Source organism: Lactuca virosa, chromosome 4 (genome assembly GCF_052849685.1).
Source record: "Lactuca virosa cultivar CGN04683 chromosome 4, Lactuca_virosa_CGN04683_v6, whole genome shotgun sequence".
Lineage (NCBI taxonomy): Eukaryota > Viridiplantae > Streptophyta > Magnoliopsida > Asterales > Asteraceae > Lactuca > Lactuca virosa.
Window position 1 is genome coordinate 12,844,680 of NC_136429.1, and position 14,453 is coordinate 12,859,132.

General features: G+C 44.8%; 2 long non-coding RNA genes across 2 annotated transcripts; both read left to right on the forward strand.

Moving 5' to 3' along the window:
- Window positions 1-2,457: 2,457 nt before the first annotated feature.
- Window positions 2,458-4,752, forward strand: LOC145109935 (uncharacterized). Its single transcript, XR_013709343.1, has 3 exons — window positions 2,458-2,663; window positions 3,488-3,539; window positions 4,668-4,752. It is a non-coding gene; the product is annotated as an uncharacterized LOC145109935 (long non-coding RNA).
- Window positions 4,753-9,433: 4,681 nt separating this feature from the next.
- LOC145168548 (uncharacterized) lies at window positions 9,434-11,042 on the forward strand. Its single transcript, XR_013741921.1, has 3 exons — window positions 9,434-9,668; window positions 10,493-10,544; window positions 10,884-11,042. It is a non-coding gene; the product is annotated as an uncharacterized LOC145168548 (long non-coding RNA).
- Window positions 11,043-14,453: the final 3,411 nt, after the last annotated feature.

The following is a 14,453-nucleotide window of genomic DNA, read 5'->3' on the forward strand; positions in this document are numbered from 1 at the left end:
TGATTTCTGGCTTTCATCCAGAGTGTACTAGGTTAAATACGTAGAAATACGCATATTCATACGTGATTAAATCGAGAGTTTGTGGGTGTATGTCATAATGCGAATCAAAGCGACTTCATAAGGACGTACCTGAAAGTTGAACGATGTTTCAATTCTGAACTTCGAACTCTTCTGGAATATGTAAGAGCAGGAAAGACGGTGGGTGCATTATACGGAGGGTAATAATACTTTAATTTAGGAAATTTCGTTTTTTAACTTGGGGATCACGCCTTTTTGGTGTACAAGGCCTTAAACCGAATAAATAAGACTTAAAGGATGAGGAATACTACCGAGCTATAAGGTTTGGTCCCTGGACTCTGCAATTTCACATTTCCTACCCGTATCCTGATTTTCATTAATTCTAGGTACTTTCGGACTAGGCAATTTCATTCCTTGGAATTATATATATACCCTCTTAATTTTATCAAATAAATCCAAAAATTAATTAATTGTTTTATATTATTTAACTCAATTAACTCTCTTTCTAATTCTTTTTAAATACTTAAGCTCCTAGACGATAATTGCGGGTATTATAATTATCTCCTTCTTAAAAGGATTATGTCATGAGAATCTCAAAGTTACTCGGTCAAGATAACTTTGAATAATCTATGATTCACACATAATGAAATTTTTTTGAGCACCATATTAACTTAAATATAATCAATGAATAAATTGTAAACACGTCTTACGAAAATAAATAAATTGTTTTCATTTAAACCCTACAATATAAAAGAAAAAACTATACTAGAAACTCCATTTCCTGATTATTTGGTTCCATCAACGGTCTTATTTTTCTCCTCGGCAATCATATGGTTCATTTTTGGTTGATAATTTTAATTCGGGCAATTTGCATTGATGTATACCACTTCTTGGAAATTATAGCCCTTTGGTCCACGCTTGGACATTGGTTTTTCATATTCCCAGCATCCCCGCAATCGCAACACACCCTTACATCACATGCTCTCGGTTGATTCTTCTTACATTTATCACACAACTTAGCCTATGATATTATCGTTTTTCATAAAATGAGTCTTCTTGTGGGATCCATATGAATCCTTCGGTTTCCTTTTATTCTCAAGGTTCTTCCACTCCTCTGCCCTTAGAGTCAACATGTCCTCAATATTTGTAGTTGTTTCGATAGCGTGAAGCGTTGCGGGATGGCAACATCAAGCTTCAAGCCATGATGAGTCATTGTGTTTTTCAAGAAGTGACAAATTTGTATACATTAAAAAATATAAATCACATGATTATAGAATTATATCAAGTTTTTAAAATTGTTATATCAACAATTAGGTGTTGTTTATTTTTTTCTGCAGATCTTTTTGGCTTCTTCTGTCTGCACGTGCAGACCACGCGCAGACATTAGACTTCGCAGACTGTTTGTTTTTTTTGAAGACTGTAGACCTAAAATGGTATGTGCGTCCTATTCTTGGCGCAGACAGAGTCTTCAAACATCTTCAGACATCTTATAGCCTGAAAAACACATATATCTTAGTTTTTTTTTTTTAACTTAGATTTATTCCAACTTTATCTATGATAAATAATTTGGAAAAAAAAGTTACAATACTTAAAGAAAAAAGGTTTGACGACACAATCATAACTTTTGTGACAAATTTACAAATAAAAATTTAATTACAATAATGGTCGTTAGAGCTGTTTATATAGATATGAAAAAAAAACGAAATATTGTCCTATATTTTTTGTGCCAAATTTTATAAAACATTATTTATTGCAATATCATTCGTTTCTTGCGATAAATATTTATGGCCAGTTTTTAATTGATTTAATTGAAAATTTAAAATGAAAATTTCATTTAAAATCAAAGTTTATTTCCATCCATTTTAGGTGTTAAATTCTTTTATCCTTAATTACAATGTTTAGGTATATCTTTAAGACCAAAGTTTGTTGGTTTTTATCAAATATATACGTTAATTTGTACCATTTTATTTTCATTTTTTATACAATAATACATAAAAGTCGATCTATATTTGTTAATTATCTATAATAAAGTCATAAAGTTATTGAAATTTTTTTTTAAGTTTAAAAAAAAATGGTTTAATTAGATTTTAGTTTATTTTAGCAGTCTGCAGATGTTAAAAAACAAACAGTCTTCTTCTTTCAGACTGCAGACGTTTGGTCCACCTCTTCTACTGCAGAGGTCTGCAGATATGGTCCGCAGACTGCAGACATTTTGTCTCAGAAAAAACAAACAGCACCTTAATATGGAAAAGTTAACAAAACTCATGTAACATCCGGATTCCCATGTATCTTAAATTATGTATTTTATTGAGTTTTGGAGAGAGACTCGGCGAGTAGGCGCTCAGACTCGCCGAGTAGAGTCGCGAATCTCCATCCGGGTTAATGACTGGACTCGGCGAGTCCACGCTGTTTAATGAAACCCTAATTTATCGGGTTTGGGGACTATTTAAAGGCCCTTATGGCCGCCATTTGAGGTCACCAGTCATAGAGAGAAACCCTAGAGTGCTTGAGCGTTTTGGGAGAGGAAGGAAGCCATTTTTTTGACCTTGGGAGTGTTGTTTAGCAAGAAGAAGGAGGTACTAGCCAAGAGGAAGCATAGGAGATTGCTATTCTGTGGATTTGGAGCTAAGATCTTCACATTTGAGGTAGTAATTCGACTCCCCTTCTGTTCTTATGACGATCATATGGATTTAGGGTTTCTTAGACCCTTTGTTGCTTAGATTTGAAGCCCAAATAGTCCCTTATGATGAGGAGGCTTTGGATCTGGATCCATAGAGGTCCAGAGAGCCTTGTTCATTAAGCTTTTTGAATAACAATGGAGGCTATGACCTTGAGTTATGATATTTGGGGCTAAATCATCATATATGATCAAATAGATGTTGTATGTGCATCAAGATGGAAACTTTACGTGGTTATTGGGTTTGGGAATGATAGATCTATTGGTTAGAGGACTGGATCTGACCTCAGGAAGTTGTTTGAGGATGTGCATGGAATGAACTCGCCGAGTCCATGAACGGACTCGACGAGTAGAGTCGGGTAGCCCCGCGACTCGCAATCTGTGACGACTCGTGGAGCATAGGGTTGACTCAGTGAGTCGGAGGGAATTAGAGCACTGGAGTTCAAGGCGGAACTCGCCGAGTCCATGAACAGACTCGGCGAGTTGAGTCGGGGTGGCCCCGCGATTCATGTCAGGTGTCACCCGTCGAGTAAGGGGAAAGACTCGACGTGTCATGCGAGATCAGAAAGATAGTGGGCACGTGTAGACTCGCCGAGTCGCCCAAGTGCACTCGGCGAGTCGGGTCAAAGTTTGACCGTTGACCTTTATTGACTTTTAGGGTTTGGTCAACTTTAGGGTCTTTGAGCCATGAGAGGGGTAAAATGGTCTTTTACCCTTCTGAGAGTACTAAGAGGAGGAATAGTCTAGCCTTGAGAGATGTATTGATTCAGAGTGTTTATTTCATATGATTAGGCGGAGGCTAGACCCGACTTTACAGAGTTCGAGCTTTACCGAGTTAACCGAGGTGAGTCTTCTCACTATACTTTACCTAGAGTGGTAATTAGAGCTATGAGACAGAGTATTGTGTATGCTTTTGCATGATGTGATTTCTATGTGTTATATGCTATGTATGTTACAGAGTTTTCAGAGTTAGGACCGGAAGGTCCACAGAGTTAGGGTCAGAGGACCCATAGAGTTAGGGCCAGAGGGCCCACAGAGTTATGGGACTGGGGGGTCCCACAGAGACACTTTGACCAGAGTGTCAAACAGAGTTATAGCCTCGAGTGGCTAATATGTGTTATGTGTGGTATTTTGGGGAACTCACTAGGCATTTATGCTTACAGTGTTGTGTTATGTGTCTCAGGTACCAGCGAGGATCGCGGGAAGGCGCCGGCTTGATCAGTACACACGCGGGGAGATTTTATTATGATCTTGGGAGATGATGTTATGTGATACAATGGTGTTTTTATAACGATTATGAATGAAAACGTGTTTTATAAAATGTGAAAAATTGTTTTGAAAATTTGGGTGTTACAAGTTGGTATCAGAGCCTTGGTTTGAGGGATTCGGATTCATCTTCGGGCGTATCTGAACTCAAACTGAGGATTTGAGAGAAATTTTGATGACTAAAAACTTTATAAAAGAGTAAAAAGAGTTTTGAGACAAACAGAGCAGAGCCGTGTGTACGATCAGCCAGCGCCCGAACGGTGATTTCCCAAAATACCCTTGTAATTAGTGTTATGAGATATATTATGTTATGATATATGATGAGTTATGCTATGCATGCTAGAGTAGACTAGGTATTCTTATTAGGACTAGAGTGGCCTGATATGTGATGCCTTAGTCTAGGAGTTTTGCTGCTAGGGATACTTGAGAGTGTTTAGATAGCAGCGAGGAGTTTATGAGAGAGCTGCTAGTGAGTAGCATATGGTTAAAGAGAGTAGAGTACTTGGGACTTGGGATCCAAGGAGGAGGACTTAGAGTGGATGCTGATGCGGTGTGGACGGTAGTATAGGGCCCGTACTACTGAAGACACCGGAGCAGTGCGCACCCTAAGTAAGAATCCATTGGGTACTAAGGAGCAAGTAGGGTGGAGTTATCGAGTGCGAGTATACTCGAGCGAGTCCCTGATATTTATTATGTTGTATTTCAGAGACATCATGGTTGGGACACGCCACACACCAGAGAGCAGCGGTACTAGTGATGAGGAGATCCGTAGGATCATTCATGAGGAGGTGGCTGCGGCCATCAGGGCAGAGATACCAGAGATGTTCGGGTCTATCAAGACCACACTGATAGAGACATTTGACGAGAGATACGCTGCTCTTTCTGAGGCTGCGGTTGCTGCGGCCACTGCAGCTATAGCTGCGACTAGGCCGCAGGGTGGTGATGCGTTGCTGTTTCGTGAGTTCAGCAACACAAAACCACCGGAGTTTGATGGGACCCAGGACCCGATTGCAGCGATGAGGTGGATATCAGACATTGAGGGGTGTTTCTTTACCTGCTCATCTCCAGAGCATTTGAGAGTCCGGTTCGCGTTGAACCAGCTTCACTTGGGAGCGAAGGACTGGTGGAAGTTTGTGACGGCGCACTATTCGCCTACTGAGCTTGTTGCAGTGACCTGGGAGAGGTTCACTGCTATGTTCCGAGAAGAGTATGTTCCCTAGGTGGAGAGGGAGCGTTTGGCCCAGGAGTTTTTGACCCTTAAGCAGGGTACAGAGTCTGTTACAGTGATCACCAGGATGTTCCATGAGCGGGCGATGTTCTGCCCAGAGCACGTGTCCTCCGAGCAGGCACGTATGAGCCGATATCTGAGCATTTTGAGGAGGGATATACGAGAGTTCGTGGCGAACTCGACGTACCGGACATTTTCCGAGCTTCAGGCAAATGCCCGGAAGAGGGAGATAGAGCTGGAGACTCAGGCTAGGGAGGAGGCGGAGTCTCAGGGGAGGGATCGGCGACCGGCACAGTCTCAGCCGGCAGCCAAGCGGGCCAAGCCTGCCGATTCGAGATCAGGGAGCCAGAGGGGCCGCACTTGTGGCAAGTGCGGCAAGAGTCATGATGGAGTGTGCAGAGCAGGGTCTTGCTACAAATGTGGCAAGGAGGGGCATATGGCCAAGGATTGCCCCAAGGGGTTTGCAGTCTGTTTCACTGCAACCAGACCGGACACCGGAAGGCCGAGTGTCCACAGTTACGAGGGTCAGCTCAGGGAGCTTCTCAGGGATCTGCTCCTGCTGCTGTTCGAGCTACAGAGAGTCGGCCGGCGAAGGCTGAGGCACCGAAGGCTCGCGGGAGAGCCTTCCAGTTGACAACGGAGGAGGTCCGCGCAGCACCCAATGTGGTAGCTGGTATGTATTCTTTCCTCTGTTTATTTTGAGTTTGTAGTGTTATGCTTATACTGTGATATGCGTAGGTACATTTCTTGTGTGTTCTGTACCTGCCTTGGTGTTATTTGACTCGGGTGCGAGTCGGTCTTTTGTGTCACTAGCGTTTAGTCAGCACATCAGTACCCAGCGTGAGGCGTTGAGTCGACCTCTACGAGTTTCCATAGCTGACGAGCGAGCGGTGTATGCTACTGATGTGATTCGAGGATGTGTACTCGAGATCTTCGGTGTCGAGTTTCCGATAGATCTGGTCCCGATTGCTATGGGGGACGTATGTGTCATAGTGGGCATGAATTGGTTGAGCCGTTTCGGAGCTGTGATTGACTGTGAGCGACAGTTGATGACGATACGAGACCCCAGTGGGGGAGTACTTATGGTGTACGGCGAGGGTTCCCGTTCTGGGTCAGCATTTTGTTCGGCCGCTAGAGCGAGGCAGAGTTTACAGCAGGGCTGTAGTGGGTTTGTGGCTTATGTGGTGGATACGAGAGTAGATGCAGAGAGACCGAGGTCGATCGATGAGGTCCCGATAGTGCGCGAGTTCCCAGATGTTTTCCCCGAGGAGTTGCCGGGTGTGCCTCCCGAGAGGCAGGTAGAGTTCCGTATTGATTTGGTTCCGGGGGCAGCGCCTATCGCCAAGGCGCCCTATCGCCTTGCGCCACCAGAGATGCAGGAGTTATCCTCGCAGCTGCAGGAGCTGCTGGGGAAGGGGTTTATACGGCCGAGTAGCTCGCCGTGGGGAGCGCCGATCCTTTTTGTCAAGAAAAAGGATGGTTCACACCGGATGTGCATTGATTACCGGGAGCTGAACAAACTGACGGTCAAGAACCGTTACCCCTTACCGAGGATCGACGATTTATTCGATCAGTTGCATGGAGCGTCTTGGTTTTCCAAGATCGACTTGAGGTCTGGATATCATCAGATGAGAGTACGAGATGAGGATATCCAGAAGACAGCGTTCAGGACTCGTTACGGGCATTACGAGTTCGTGGTGATGCCTTTCGGGCTCACCAATGCACCGGCGGCGTTCATGGATCTCATGAACAGAGTATGCAGACCGATGTTGGACCGTTCGGTGATCGTGTTCATCGATGATATACTGGTGTATTCGAGATCCAGAGAGCAGCATGAGGAGCATTTGAGAGAGTTACTTGGAGTTTTGAGATCGGAGAGGCTTTATGCCAAATTCTCCAAGTATGATTTCTGGTTACGAGAGGTCCAGTTCCTAGGGCACCTCGTTAACCAGAATGGGATATTGGTCGACCCGGCCAAGATTGAGGCGGTTATGAGTTGGGAGGTGCCGAGATCCCCCACCGAGATCAGGAGTTTCTTAGGGTTGGCTGGCTATTATCGGAGATTTATCAGGGATTTCTCCAAGATCGTCGTGCCACTCACCAGGTTGACCCGGAAGGGTGTTGCTTTTTCATGGGGACCAGAGCAGCAGGCCTCCTTCGAGACACTTCGCCAGAGACTGTGCGAAGCCCCAGTGTTAGCCCTTCCGGAGGGGATGGAGGACTTTGTGGTGTATTGTGACGCATCGATATCGGGGCTGGGAGCGGTGCTGATGCAGAGAGGGCATGTGATAGCATACGCATCGAGGCAGCTGAAGCCTCACGAGACGAGGTATCCCACCCACGATCTGGAGTTGGGGGCTGTAGTGTTCGCCCTCAAGATCTGGCGTCACTATCTGTATGGGGTTCGGTGTACCATATACACGGACCACAAGAGCTTGAAGTACTTGATGGATCAACCTAACCTGAATATGCGCCAGAGGAGATGGTTGGACGTGGTAAAGGATTACGATTGTGAGATCCTGTACCACCCGGGCAAGGCTAACGTTGTAGCCGATGCCCTGAGTCGTAGGGCGGAGAGCGCCCCGATACGGGACGTTTGTATGAGATTGACAGTGATGACTCCGGTGTTGGACACCATCCGAGGGGCCCAGGCTGAGGTCGTGAGACCGGAGAACCGCAAGAGAGAGCGGGTTATCGGATATGTATCGGAGTTTGTTACCGATAGCAGAGGGCTTATGACCTTCCAGGGTCGGATCTGGGTGCCATTTGTGGGCGGGGCACGTACCATATTGATGGAGGAGGCACACCGATCGAGGTTTTCGATCCATCCGGGGGCCACTAAGATGTATTTGGACCTGAGAAGAGATTATTGGTGGCCCTGTATGAAGAGGGATGTAGCATGGGTTGTTGAGAGGTGCTTGACCTGTCGCAGGGTTAAGGCCGAGCACCAGAGGCCGCATGGTAAGTTGCAGCCGTTGGAGGTTCCCGAGTGGAAGTGGGAACAGATTACCATGGATTTTATCACCAAATTGCCAAGGACTGCGAGGGGCGTCGATGCAATTTGGGTGATTGTGGACAGGTTGACGAAGAGCGCTCACTTCCTTGCTATCAGTGAGAGGTTGGCAGAGTTGTACGTGAGGGAGGTGGTATCACGGCATGGAGTGCCGATCTCGATCGTCTCAGATCGAGATGTGCGTTTCACTTCCAGATTCTGGAAGAAGTTTCATGAGGAGTTGGGTACGAGGCTACATTTTAGTACCGCATACCACCCCCAGACAGATGGGCAGAGTGAGCGGACGATTCAGACGCTCGAGGACATGCTTCGGGCATGTGTGTTGGATTTCGGAGGGAGTTGGGACACATACTTGCCCTTGGCTGAGTTTTCCTATAACAACAGCCATCATTCGAGCATCGGTATGCCACCCTTTGAGCTGTTGTATGGGAGGAGGTGTCGGACTCCTATTTGCTGGGGTGAGTTCGGGCAGCGTGTGATGGGTAGTACAGAGATAGTACTTCAGACGACTGAGTAGATTCAGCAGGTCAGACAGAGGTTGTTGACCGCTCAGAGCCGCCAGAAGAGTTATGCGGACAGACATCGCTCGGGGCTTGAGTTCCAGGTTGGTGATTTAGTACTCCTGAAGGTATCTCCTTGGAAGGGGGTGATCCGATTCAGGAAGAGGGGTAAGTTGGGACCTCGGTATATTGGTCCTTTCAGGGTAACTGCCAGGGTGGGCAGGGTAGTGTATCGTTTGGAGCTACCTACGGAGTTGAGCCAGATTCACGATACCTTCCACGTGTCTCAGTTGAGGAAGTGTATCGTTGATGAGTCGGCAGTGGTTCCGTTAGAGGAAATTCAGGTGGATGCGAGCCTGAATTATGTTGAGAGACCGGTTGAGATTGTGGATCGAAGGATCAAGACTTTGAGAAACAAGGAGGTGCCATTGGTTCAAGTCCAGTGGCAACATCGGAAGGGTTCTGAAATGACCTGGGAGCCGGAGTTAGAGATGCGCGAGCAGTATCCAGAGTTATTTGTTGAGTGAGACTTCGAGGGCGAAGTCTGATTCTAGTGGGGGAGAATTGTAACATCCGGATTCCCAGGTATCTTAAATTATGTATTTTATTGAGTTTTGGAGAGAGACTCGGCGAGTAGGCGCTCAGACTCGCCGAGTAGAGTCGCGAATCTCCATCCTGGTTAATGACTGGACTCGGCGAGTCCATACGTGGACTCAGCGAGTCCACGCTGTTTAATGAAACCCTAATTTCTCGGGTTTGGGGACTATTTAAAGGCCCTTATGGCCGCCATTTGAGGTCACCAGTCATAGAGAGAAACCCTAGAGTGCTTGAGCGTTTTGGGAGAGGAAGGAAGCCATTTTTTTGACCTTGGGAGTGTTGTTTAGCAAGAAGAAGGAGGTACTAGCCAAGAGGAAGCATAGGAGATTGCTATTCTGTGGATTTGGAGCTAAGATCTTCACATTTGAGGTAGTAATTCGACTCCTCTTCTGTTCTTATGACGATCATATGGATTTAGGGTTTCTTAGACCCTTTGTTGCTTAGATTTGAAGCCCAAATAGTCCCTTATGATGAGGAGGCTTTGGATCTGGATCCATAGAGGTCCAGAGAGCCTTATTCATTAAGCTTTTTGAATAACAATGGAGGCTATGACCTTGAGTTATGATATTTGGGGCTAAATCATCATATATGATCAAATAGATGTTGTATGTGCATCAAGATGGAAACTTTACGTGGTTATTGGGTTTGGGAATGATAGATATATTGGTTAGAGGACTGGATCTGACCTCAGGAAGTTGTTTGAGGATGTGCATGGAATGAACTCGCCGAGTCCATGAACGGACTCGACGAGTAGAGTCGGGTAGCCCCGCGACTCGCAATCTGTGACGACTCGTGGAGCATAGGGTTGACTCAGTGAGTCGGAGGGAATTAGAGGACTGGAGTTCAAGGCGGAACTCGCCGAGTCCATGAACAGACTCGGCGAGTTGAGTCGGGGTGGCCCCGCGATTCATGCCAGGTGTCACCCGTCGAGTAAGGGGAAAGACTCGACGTGTCATGCGAGATCAGAAAGATAGTGGGCACGTGTAGACTCGCTGAGTCGCCCAAGTGCACTCGGCGAGTCGGGTCAAAGTTTGACCGTTGACCTTTATTGACTTTTAGGGTTTGGTCAACTTTAGGGTCTTTGAGCCATGAGAGGGGTAAAATGGTCTTTTACCCTTCTGAGAGTACTAAGAGGAGGAATAGTCTAGCCTTGGGAGATGTATTGATTCAGAGTGTTTATTTCATATGATTAGGCGGAGGCTAGACCCGACTTTACAGAGTTCGAGCTTTACCGAGTTAACCGAGGTGAGTCTTCTCACTATACTTTACCTAGAGTGGTAATTAGAGCTATGAGACAGAGTATTGTGTATGCTTTTGCATGATGTGATTTCTATGTGTTATATGCTATGTATGTTACAGAGTTTTCAGAGTTAGGACCGGAAGGTCCACAGAGTTAGGGTCAGAGGACCCATAGAGTTAGGGCCAGAGGGCCCACAGAGTTATGGGACTGGGGGGTCCCACAGAGACACTTTGACCAGAGTGTCAAACAGAGTTATAGCCTCGAGTGGCTAATATGTGTTATGTGTGGTATTTTGGGGAACTCACTAGGCATTTATGCTTACAGTGTTGTGTTATGTGTCTCAGGTACCAGCGAGGATCGCGGGAAGGCGCCGGCTTGATCAGTACACACGCGGGGAGATTTTATTATGATCTTGGGAGATGATGTTATGTGATACAATGGTGTTTTTATAACGATTATGAATGAAAACGTGTTTTATAAAATGTGAAAAATTGTTTTGAAAATTTGGGTGTTACAACTCAATTATTTCATTCTCGATCAAAAAAACAACACAAAAAACTAAAAACTAAAAATAATGTGTGGCATTTCGCATTAGGACGCGTCGTCACGCTTAAAAAACCCAGCTTGGACATTTTCGAGATAGCTATACCATGTCTTGTGTCGTAGAATGTCATGATGCGCCTTTTAGAACCATTATATATATATATATATATATATATATATATATATATATATATATTGTAACATTCGGATCCTCGAGGTACTAAATTCTTAGTATTTTGCATTTTGTGTAGGTCACGGCGTGAGGTATGTACCGTCACGTCGTGACATGGCCTTATTTTGCAGGTTGAGCATTTATGAGGTCACGGCGTGACCATGTAATAGTCACGACATGACAATCACCTGATGACCAAAAAAACTATAACACCCATAAAAAATCGTGCCAGATCTAAACTTTTGAAACATTTCAAATACAAAACTTGTTTTCAAAATGTATAATATCAGAGTATCCCAGAAACATAAACATAAATATGAGGAGCTGTACGATCACACTTTTGCCTTGTCGCGATTCCCTGATGTACCTGAAACAATAAACTGAAACATGTAAGCCCGAGGCTTAGTGAGTTCCCCCAAAATACCGATACACTGCACATAACACATATACAAATAACAACATGTAATGGGTCCACAGCTCTACATACTGGATTACCCATGGGCTCACAGTGTGAGTCTGGATTGCCTTCCGGGCCCACAGCTCACATCTGGATTGCCACCGAGCCCACAGTACGAGCCTCCCTCAGCTCGTATCTGGAATGCTCCCGAGCCCACACTACGAGTCTTGCATGACCCACCTGGCCCTCAGTTCGTATCTGGAATGCTCCCGGGTTTGTTGGTTACCGCACGGAGTAGTATCACCTCAACCTATCCCACATAATATGTCGACATATAACACAACTAATGCACATACAGATGATCACATAAAACTACAGGTAGTCCTACAGATCTACCTAACTGGCATAGCAACTAGCATGCAACACTAACTCATACTCAACATACTACCACTGCTAGGATATCATATCCAATGGGTCGGCCGCGGTGCCTTAGACCCCTTAGTATAGTGAGGTAACTCGCCTCACAAATGTCGCACTAAAGTGATAAGCTCAACTCTCGAATCACCGACACGAACTCCACCACCTATAATTACCATAAAACCATTTCCATAAAGTTCCAAATTACCAAAATACCCACATAGGTCAAACTGGTCAACCCTTGGTCAAAGTCAAAGTCAACAGTCAAGGTCAACCGTCCATGTTGACCCGACTCGTCGAGTGCAGTTCACCGACTCGTCGAGTCCTTCCTGAACTCGAGAAGTTGTGAAATCCTTGGTTGACTCGTCGAGTTTCCCCGCAACTCGCCGAGTTCATGCGTGTCCAAATGTCGGGAAAACCCCAGTTGACTCGCCGAGTCACCCCACTGACTCGTCGAGTCCATGCAGAAGTCCTTGCACGACAATCTTCATCGGACTCGCCGAGTTGACCATGCAACTCGTCGAGTCCCTTCAGTCCATTATCCATTTAGATGTTTTTTAAGCCATTTTAAGGTTCCATGCTGCAGATGCAGCTTCCCAAGGCATGTTTATCACGTAAAGTTGCAAACTTTACGTCCATGTAAGGCTCATAATGTCAAAACCAAGCTTGCAATGGAGCTTTACACTTAAGGAGAGGTCCATACTTGTTAAATCTGAAAGCTTTATGGACTTAGAGACCAAAGAGAGTTAAAATCTGAAGTTACAACTTCAGATCTTAGCTCATACCCAAGAATAGCTTCTTAATATGCTAGAAAAGCCCTAATCTTTAACCAAATGAGATCTAGAATGAAATGAGGTCAAGGTAACGACTTGATACCTTCCAAAAGATGCTAACTGAGGTAGATTTCAGATCCCTACATATTCCTTGCTTCTAGTAACTTGCTCTCCAAGCTCTTCTCACTAATGTCCACCTTCCAAAGATTGAAACACACAAGAATGGAGCACACAAACGGATTAGGGTTTGCTGGACTCTCAAGAGGCTGTAAGAGGGCTAAAGGAGGCTAATGATTCTTTAAATAGGATGCAAAACCCCGAAAATTAGGGTTTCATCCTCCAGCTCCTACTCGTCTAGTCCTATCTTAGACTCGGCGAGTAGGTCACTTAAACATGTGGCCCAATCCGCTTCTACTCGACGAGTCAGGGCATCCAACTCGTCGAGTAGACCTTGAAATTTATGAAAATTAAAGCCATAAAATTATTACATGAGAGTCAGGGCGTTACAAAAACCCTAGTTTTCAGGTATTTAAAGGAGTGAGGGGGCTAGGGTTGCTCATCCACAGCCTCCCTCACTCTCTAACCTTAAGAAACCCTAATCATAACCCTCTTGGTGATTATTAGCCATTTTTGTGCATTTGCTAGCTTGAAGAAGAAGAGAATAAGGAGAATAATGTGTTCTGTTAGTGGAGTTTGCAAGGAAAAATCATCATCATCATCTCATATTCTTTCTGGACCTTTGTAAGTGTCAAAGACTCAGATTCTATTAATCTATGTTGCTATATTTAGGCTTTTTTCCCATGTTCTTCATGTTTGAGCAAGTTTGAATGGAAAGGGCCCATAAAGTTAGCAACTTTAAGGATTCTAAGGTTCCCTTGAGTATTATAAGGACCGAATCTAGAAGTTGGTGGAATATTGGAGTCATGCATGAGAGTTTTGGTGTTATCTATTTACTTTTGAACTAGAATGGATTAAGGAGATGCATGGAGCATGCATGTCCATAAAGTAAGCATTTTTATGGACCTTTGGAGTCCTCTTGAGTTTCTAGAAAAGTTAGGATTGGAGACTTAATGGTTTAAGGACTCGAATTATTAAGAGAATGATTCAGACTGAAATCACGACGTGACACTGAGGGTGTCACGACGTGACCATGAAAAGATCCCCGTGTTTGAGGTTTTCTGTTATGCTCGCGATGTGACTGAGGATTGCTCACGTCGTGGCTTGTGATGAATGAGTTGTCCGTGACTGAGTTACTTGAGTTGGAGTAAATTAAGTGGAATCGGACTGAGTGAGTCCTCACGATGTGACCAAGGGTTGGTCATGATGTGAGGTTCAATGTTGAGGTTTTTGAGCATTGACTTTGACCTTACGTGTTGACCTGTTGACCTGATTTGAATTTGGTCAAATTAGCTAATTTTTGAGAGTAGACTAACGACTTGTTTGATTTAATAGTTGTGTCACATTGTCGTTCGCGTGCAGTAGATGTGTGGTTAGTTGATTTTGTGAGTCGGGTGAGTCTTCTCACTACACTTGTGGGTCGAAGGCACCAATGACGGCCTAATGGATTTTGTTTTAGGATGCTATATGTCTCTGTGTGAAGGTTTGTATCGAA